The sequence below is a fragment of the Phoca vitulina genome, unplaced genomic scaffold, assembly GCF_004348235.1.
Source record: "Phoca vitulina isolate PV1807 unplaced genomic scaffold, GSC_HSeal_1.0 scaffold16, whole genome shotgun sequence".
In the NCBI taxonomy this organism is placed as follows: Eukaryota; Metazoa; Chordata; class Mammalia; order Carnivora; family Phocidae; genus Phoca; species Phoca vitulina.
In genome coordinates this window covers 31,631,858-31,640,611 of record NW_022589719.1, presented here as the reverse complement: position 1 = coordinate 31,640,611, position 8,754 = coordinate 31,631,858, and the positions used below count along the sequence as shown (strand labels likewise).

Genomic DNA, 8,754 nt, shown 5'->3' with positions numbered 1-8,754 from the left:
GTTCGGTGGGCGGGGCAGATGAGGGGGCGGGGCACGGGGCGGGATCGGTGGGCGGGGCCGGCGGCGCGGAGACCGACTCGAGGCAGCGGGGCCCAGCACTTGCTGGCCGGGCGCCACGAGTTACCGGGGGTGTGGCCCTGGTAGGTCACCCAAACTCTCTGAGCCTCTGTGTCCTTATATCTAAAATGTGGGTGATAGTAGAGTCCACCTCCCAGCGTTATTACGGGGATGAGAACTTGAGAAGGGACAGGGGATGGAGAAACCGAGGCTTGGAGGAAGAGAGCCAGGGAGACGGAAGAGGAAGTCATAGACAGACGTGAAGGGGTGAAGTAAGAAGTGGGGTAGACAGAGGCTTAGGGAGGACGATTGTCCCCAAGCCAGATGTTCTCTCCCACCAGCCAGTGGGCGGCTCCAGGATCCAGTGGGGCGTCAGTGTTGGTGGAATGACTGAGTGACCAGGGAAGAAGCTCAAGGAGACAGAGGGCCTGAGAAGCAAGGTGGGGGAGGGGCAGAGGGTAAAGCAAAGGTCCAGGGGGCGTCCAGGAACCCTGTGGCAGGGAGGGAAGAAGCAGTAACTCCAGGAAAAGAGAAGAGTGGAGGAGGAAGGAGGAAGAGCACAGAACGTCCAGAAGAGGCCAGAGGGCCAGGAGGGGCCCCTGCTCACCTGGGCCCACAGACCTGGCTGTGTGGTCTACAAGGCCGGCATCTTTTCCAGGCTCCCCATTTCCCGTGCAGGTAGGGGTTTTCTGTGGCAAAGTGGTGTCAGCAGCTCAACTGCCAGTCACACTAGAGGGAACCCAGTCCCTTAGCTGGACAGAGCCCAGTGTCCAGGAGAGACTGGGCTGGCAATGACCCCCCTTCAGGTAGGGTCTCAGGGGACCCAGGGTTGGGGACAGTCGTGCAGCCACACCTATGGAGTGTGGGTGAGATCTTAGAACTGATTATGAAATGTTAGTTGGGAGGTCTTTGGGAGCAGATTCGAGAGCGGGGATGCCCACGTCCGCAGAGCTGGGTTCAGATTCCTGCTCACGCCCTCTCCCTGGCTGTGGGAACTTACCTTATCCTCTGGAAGCCTTGCTTCCCTCATCTGTAAATTGGAACGAACAGTACCCTGCACCTCACCTGACGGAGAACAGCCCCTCAGCACAGACTCATTGTCTCCATCTCCTTGTCCAAGTACCTGTGAGGGACGGTCACACGGAGGGTTGCACAGGGTGTTGACTGCTCAGAGCAGAATAGAAGTAACCGCTAGAGATTTTCCTGTGTAGCTTCTATACGAAGACAGTGACAACACCGCGAATATGGAATTTGCAATATTGTGGGGCGGGAAGCTTACAGTCCTGGTGGGGGTGCGGGGAGCAAGTAGAGGTCTTGAATGCCAGAATACAGAGCCTAGAATTTTATCATACCAGGGAGGTAAGCCAGAGCCTGAGCTGTGTGTTTGTGAGTGTGAAATGATGGCGATGACACTTTGGAGTCACGGTGGAAGGGGACGGTTTAAGAACATAGGGTTCATGTGGTGGCATTTAGTTGGTGGCACGTTCTCTTAGCACCTACCAAGTGTTTGGTCCGTGCAGTGCATGGGGGCCTTGCCTGGAGAGGAAACAGGTGCAGAAAGGAAAGGCCACTGGGCTGAGGGGGAGGGAGATCTGGGAGTCCCCAGCGTACAGAGGGACAGCAGGGAGGTAGGGGCCAAGTCCAGCACAGGCCACACTGGAAAGCAGAGCTACAAATGAAGAACCAGGAAAGGGAGCTTTCCCTACAGATTCTCTGTTAACTAACCCTGCTTCTACAGTGGGACTCAACACAGAGAGGCTACCGTCTTAGGAAGGGGACAGCGTCCCTTTCCCCAGTTCTCTCCTTGTGCCCCACCTTGCCCTCACATTGTGAGTCTCCGTGTCATCAACTGCAAAATGGGGGTAATACCATTTCCCCATCGCTGCTCTAAGAGGGAGGACTGGTGTTCTTCCCATCTTACAGATGAGGAACCCAAAGCTCTGAATGCTCACACATAGGAAGAGGCAGCCTGGGCCCTGTGCTGCTGGCTGCCTGCCTCCCCAGCCGGGACAAATCCAAGCAGCCCCCCAAGCCCCGCCATGACCTGGAGACGTGGTGTGGCCGGCACACATGCGTTCTGTGGGGCACCAGGGGCCCAGCTGCTCCCGAGGAGGTACAGTGAGATGTCAAGCGGGCAGAACCTGGAGGCAGATGCCTCGGGCTGAATCCCACATCTATGGGATCTTGGGAAGTCACTTCACACGTGTTCCTCGCCTGTAAACGGACGACTCTCGGAATAACAAAGCATTAGCCCCTGTGGTTAACAGAAGTACTTGGCCCCAAATAAGTAGCACCCTGCCAAGGGAAATGGAAGGCGTCGAAAAGGAAGTTGTAGACAAGCCTTGTGGTGTGGATACAAAATAAAGAGGGGGAAATTGGAAAGTGATGGAAGTGATTTATTAACCAGGGATCTTCAGAAGATCTCGCTGGAGACGAAGCAACCCACCAAGGCAGGAAAACCAAACCCTCAAACACGGTGCCTCTGACAAGGCAGAGTAGAAGGAGATAAAGCTGGGGTCACAGTCAAGGTTAGGACAGTGTTTTCAGTCCTGCAATACATTAAGGTAACCAAATATTTTTATTTTTTTCACAGGAAACTGAGGGTTCTTTATTCTCACTGTACTTTTTTTTTCTCTTTTTTTTTATGAATGGGAGAGTATTGTTCCTCTCCTTTCATGAAAGAGAAACATTTCTCAGTTAACAAGTTGATAAGGAGCTGTAGAAATCCTTTGGTTTTATGTATTCAAGTAATATTCTGCCCTCAAAGCATCTGGAGTTGGGGTGAAGAGAACTTCTGGATTTTAGGTGCTGCTGGTGGGAATTAACCGACACAGCTGTAGTGAAGGACAACTTGGCAACACCTGGTAAACTTCACCCCAGTAATTCTGCTTCTAGAAATGTATGCTACACAAACCCTCATTCTAGTATGCAATGATTTATACAAAGTTGTGTAGTTGAGAGAATGTGATTTTGGAGCCAGACTGCCTGTATTCCAGCTCTGCTCCTTATGAGTTGTGTGACCGTGGGCAAGTTACTTACTCTCCTTGTACCTCGTTTTTTTCATCTGCAAAATGGGTAGAATAACAGTATTTATTCCACGGGTGAGGTAGGCTGAGTAAAGTCTGTTCACATGTCTACCTCTTAATCCTGAAACCCTGTGGAATATGTTACCTTACATGGTAAAAGGGACTTCACTGTTGTGATTAAGTCAAGGATCTTGGGCGCCTGGGTGGCTCAGATGGTTGAGCGTCTGCCTTCGGCTCAGGTCGTGGTCCCGGGGTCCTGGGATCCCTGCATCAGGCTCCCTGCTCCTTGGGAGCCTGCTTCTCTCTCTCTTTCTCTCTGTCTCTCATGAATAAATAAATAAAATCTTTAAAAAAAAAAAGTCAAGGATCTTGAGATGGGGAGGTTATCCTGGATTATCCACGTGGGCCTGATGCTATAGGCGGATCTCAGTGAGTAGTACATGTGCCAGTGGGAGCAAGAGGGCGGAGCGATGCGAGGGAGGGGTCGTGAGCCAAGGAATGAGGGCAGCCTTCTAGAAGCTGGAAAAGTCAGCCTCTCCCCTGCACTCCTTAGAAGGGAAATGGCCCTTGGGGTGCCTGGGTGGCTCAGTTGGTTAAGCATCTGCCTTCGGCTCAGGTCGTGGTCCCGGGGACCTGGGATCGACCCCCGCTCAGGCTCCCTGCTTGGCGGGAAGCCTGCTTCTCCCTCTCCCACTCCCCCTGCTTGTGTTCCCTCTCTCGCTGTGTCTCTCTCTGTCAAATAAATAAACAAGATCTTTAAAAAAAAAAAAAAAAAAAAGAAGGGACACGGCTTTGCCAACACCTTCATCTTAGATTTCTGACATCCGGAAGTGTACGATAATAAAGGAGTGTAATTTTAAGCCACTGAATTTGTGGAAACTAATACAATAGGCACGTTGTGAGGATTTGTGAGTTACTATAGGTAACTGCTTCAGTGCAGAGCATGTAGCTGGTGTTCAGTAGATGTGGCTCAGAGGGCTGCCTGTGATCTCGGAAATGAGTTGTAATCCACATGGCCCGCAGGAGTGGAGGGATTCAAAACTCCATGCATACCACGAAACCACGGCAACGGCTAATAAGGAAGAGGCTGTTCTATAGGTATTGGCGTGGAGACAGGATGGTGACGAGGACAGGGATGATGACAATGACGTCACTGCTGTTTTCTGAGTCCTCCCTGCCTGTCAGGCACTGAGCTAAGCGCTCTCCCTCCTTCCCATCCTCATAAGGATATGTGGGATCTGTTTCAGTCTGAGAGAAACCACAAAGTAATTTGAACGGGAAAAGTCTAACATAAAGAATTATTAACTGTAACAGGGGACTGGAGTAACAAGGCACTAGCTAGTAAGAAGTAAAGAGGACTTTTTTTTTTAAAGATTTTTATTTATTTATTTGACAGAGAGAGAGCACAAGCAGGGGAGCGGCAGGCAGAGGGAGAAGCAGGCTCCCCGCTGAGCAGGGAGCCCGATGCGGGGCTCGATCCCAGGACCCTGAGATCATGACCTAAGCCAAAGGCAGACACTTAACCGACTTGGCCACCGGAGCACCCCAGAAGTAAAGAGGACTCTAAAGAATATCGGAAAAGTAGATATAAGGAGGAGCCCTCATCCCCAGGGCTGAGATAGATCACTTCCTCCCCCAGCGAGAAGGGCCCCCATCCAGCCCCAGGTGTGAGCTCCAGACCTGGTTGGAGACGGAACAGCTGTAGCTCCTCGGATGGTAGAGACGTTGCTGAAGTCCCGCGCAGGCCCCATGGAACTTGCTGGAAAGCCATGCTTTAGGGGGCTGGGGAAGAGGCACTCCACTGCTCCCAGGGTGGGCGTGGGGTGCTAAGAGGAAGCAGCTGATGGTGGCTGCTGCTGGCTACCTGTGCTGAAGGAGGCTGTACCTGGGGCACGAGCTGGGCTGGAGAAGCTGGGCCTGCGGCAGAAGCCAGATGAGAGAAGCGCATCACAACCGGGAAGCAAAACTTCTGCCTCAAGAAATGGCTGTCAGCGCCCTCTACTGGCAAAGTTTAGCATTGTTTCACTTGGCAAAGGAAAATATTTAAAGGGCCCAGATGCATTTTTCACAGAGCAGACAAATATAATGAATTCGGAGCTGAGAGGCAATAAATAACTGGCACAGAACCATTAGTTCCATGTTCACAAATAAGGAAATGGAGGCCCCAGAGAGGGGAAGCAGCACAAGCAGTCCGAAGATTTGCTTTGCTCTACAAAGTGTTTAGAAAGCGGGTTGCAAAATCCGTGCTACATCATTGTGGTAATAACTCCACTGACCACGAACATGCACAGACATACTCTCCAGCCTGGAGAAATACACACACCAAATGCCACTGGTTCCCTTCAGGGCATGCAGATTACAGGGAATTCTCCTTGCTATATTATTAGGTTGAACAGTATGAAATTGCTGTGTTTGTAGGTCAAAAAACAGTGAAGTACTGGAAATTTCATGCAACTCAACATAGTATTTTTAAAAGATTTTTATTTATTTATTTGACAGAGAGAGAGAGCACAAGCAGGGGGAACAGCAGAGGGAGAGGGAGAAGCAGACTCCCCGCTGAGCAGAGAGCCAGTCGTGGGGCTCGATCCCAGGACCCTGGGATCATGACCTGAGCTGAAGTTAGATGCTTAACCGACTGAGCCACCCAGGCGCCCCTCAACATAGTATTTCTGTGGTGTAATGTTTGAAGTTTTCATCAGTGTGAATTACTTTTATAAATAGAAAATTATATATATATGTATGCATACACATATACTTCACATACACATATATACATAATAAATGTATGAATTATGTACGTGCTTTGGAAAGTCCTTCCTCTGTCTTTTGCCTGCAGGTGGTATCTTTCCCTTCAATAAAATAGAAAATTTAAGCTTAGCTAAGGGGGACCAAAAGACTTCAGGAGAAAATATTTGTTTTTCAACCCACTGGGAGGTTTCAAGAGCTACTTGCTAATGGTCCAAGCTTTATTTCTTTCATTTTTTTTTTTTTTTTAAAGTAGGTCCCATGCCCAGCATGGAGCCCAATGCAGGGTTCAAACTCACAACCCTGAGATCAAGACCTGAGCTGAGACCAAGAGTCAGACGCTCAACTGACTGAGCCATCCAGGCGCCCTCATGCTTTATTTCTTGACAGCTTACCATATGGAGAACCTGTCATTTGTGATCTTTCTACTTATTTTATGATATTTAAGTCATGAAACAGAAAAGCTGCTGTTAAACAATGGTGGGTCTTATGTGATAGTTAACCACATTTCATTTTAGAAAGTATTTGAATTGAGCTTTGTCCTAAGTCTAAAATATTGAGAATTGGGGCACCTGGGTGGCTCAGTTGGTTAAGCATCTGCCTTCAGCTCAGGTCATGATCCCAGGGTCCTGGGATCGAGCCCTGAATCAAGCCTCACATTGGGCTCCCTGCTCAGTGGGGAATCTGCTTCTCCCTCTCCTTCTGCTGCTCCCCCATGCTCGTGCTCACTCTCTCTCTCTCTCAAATAAATAAGTAAAATCTACAATTAAAATAATTCAAATATTGAGAATTAAAGAAGACACTTCAATGTCTGCAAAACCATGAGAATAACTTTAAGACAAAAGTTATTTTGCCTTGGGGTGCCTGGGTGGTTTAGTCAGTTGAGTGTCTGCCTTTGGTCATGATCCTGGGGTCCTGGGATCGAGCCCCGCATCGGTACCCTTGCTCAGCGGGGAGCCTGCTTCTCCCTCTCCCTCTGCCGCTCCGCCTGCTTGTGCTCTCTCTGTCAAATAAATAAATAAATAAAATCTTTTAAAAAAAAAAGTTACTTTGCCTCCACATTATAGCCTTCCCCAAAAATGGTTATGTGGGAAGGGAGGTGTTTTCTTTTGGCAAACATGATACCCCAAAAAGAAGCTTCTCATGGTTCTTCCCTGTTGTGGTAAGCAGAATAATGACCTCACCCTACCCCCAAATGTCCATATCCTAATCCACAAAACCTGTGAATATTACATGAAAAAGGGGGAACTAAGGTTAGAGATAGAATTAAGTTTACTAATCAGCTAAGCTTAAGATAGATTATCCTAGATTATCCAGGTGGGCCCAGTATAATAACAAGAGTCCTCGAAAGGGAAAGAGACCAAAGAGCAGAATATAATTCTTGTGGTGGTGTTCAGGATGAACCACATGCCAAGCCAAAAAATAAGCCTCAATAAATTTAGAAGTATAGAAATAATAGAAAGTGTGTTCTCTGAACACAGTTGAATGAAATTAGAAATCAATTATAGTGGGAAACTTGGGAAACGAATTTGTGGAAATTAAAAACAACACACTCTTAAATAACCATATTTCAAAGTCAAGGAAAAAATCAAAAAGGAAATCAGAAAATATTTTGAGATGAATGAAAATGAAGACATAGCATACCAAAGCTTATGGGATGCAGCCAAAGCAGTGCCTAGAGGGAAATTTATTGCTGTAAATGCCTATATTAAAAAGAAGAAGGAGCTCAAATCAATAACCTAAACTTTTACTTTAAAATACTGAAAAAAGAAGAGAAAACTAAACCTGAAGTGTGTGGAATGAAGGAAATGATAAAGATGAGAGTAGAAATAAATGAAACAGAGACTAAGAGGGGCGCCTGGGTGGCTCAGTCGTTAAGCATCTGCCTTCAGCTCAGGTCATGATCCCAGGGTCCTAGAATCAAGCCCCGCATCAGGCTCCCTGCTCAGCGGGAAGCCTGCTTCTCCCTCTCCCACTCCCCCTGCTTGTGTTCCCTCTCTCGCTGTCTCTCTCTCTGTAAAATAAATAAATAAAATCTCAAAAAAAAAAAAAAAAAAAAAGAAATAGAGACTAGGAAAGCAAAAGACAAAAATCAATGAAACCAAAAGCTCATGCTCTCTCTAAAAAAAGAGAGAGAGAGAGAAGACACACTACTAGAATCAGGAGTGAAAGAGGGGACATTATTAATGACCTTAAAGAAATAAAAAGGATTATAAAGAAACACTATAAGTAGCTGTATACCGATAAGCTAGGTAACTTAGATAAAATGGACACCTTCCCAGAAAGACACAGACTACCAAGAAATAGACCATCTGGATACATCTCTAACACATAAAGAGATTGAATTAGTAACCAAGAAAACTACACACAAAGTCCTGGCCCAGATGACTTCAGTGGTCACCAAACACTTAGAGAAGAATTAATACCAGTTCTTCACAAATACTTCCAAAAAATAGAAGAGGAGGGAACACTTCTCAACCCATTATATCAGGCCAAAATTACCCTATATCAAAATCAGACAAAACTATAAACTTTCGGGGCGCCTGGGTGGCTCAGTCGTTAAGCGTCTGCCTTCAGCTCAGGTCATGATCCCAGGGTCCTGGGATCGAGCACCACGTCGGGCTCCCTGCTCCGCGGGAAGCCTGCTTCTCCCTCTCCCACTCCCCCTGCTTGTGTTCCCTCTATCGCTCCGTCTCTCTGTCAAATAAATAAATAAAATCTTGGGGCACCTGGGTGGCTCAGTTGGTTAAGCGACTGCCTTCGGCTCAGGTCATGATCCTGGAGTCCCGGGATCGAGTCCCACATTGGGCTCCCTGCTCAGCGGGGAGTCTGCTTCTCCCTCTGACCCTCTTCCCTCTCGTGCTCTCTATCCCTCATTCTCTCTCTCTCAAATAAATAAATAAAATCTTAAATAAATAAATAAATA

The 8,754-nt window shown here is 47.7% G+C and overlaps 1 long non-coding RNA gene across 1 annotated transcript in view; it reads right to left on the bottom strand.

Moving 5' to 3' along the window:
* Window positions 1-4,547: 4,547 nt before the first annotated feature.
* LOC116638449 overlaps window positions 4,548-8,754 on the bottom strand; it is a 5,292-nt gene continuing 1,085 nt past the window's right edge. The window contains exons 2-3 of the long non-coding RNA XR_004300701.1: window positions 4,764-5,000; window positions 4,548-4,646 (exon numbers count right to left, since the gene is read on the bottom strand). This is a non-coding gene — a long non-coding RNA (uncharacterized LOC116638449). The remainder of the gene's footprint in view (window positions 4,647-4,763; window positions 5,001-8,754) is intronic.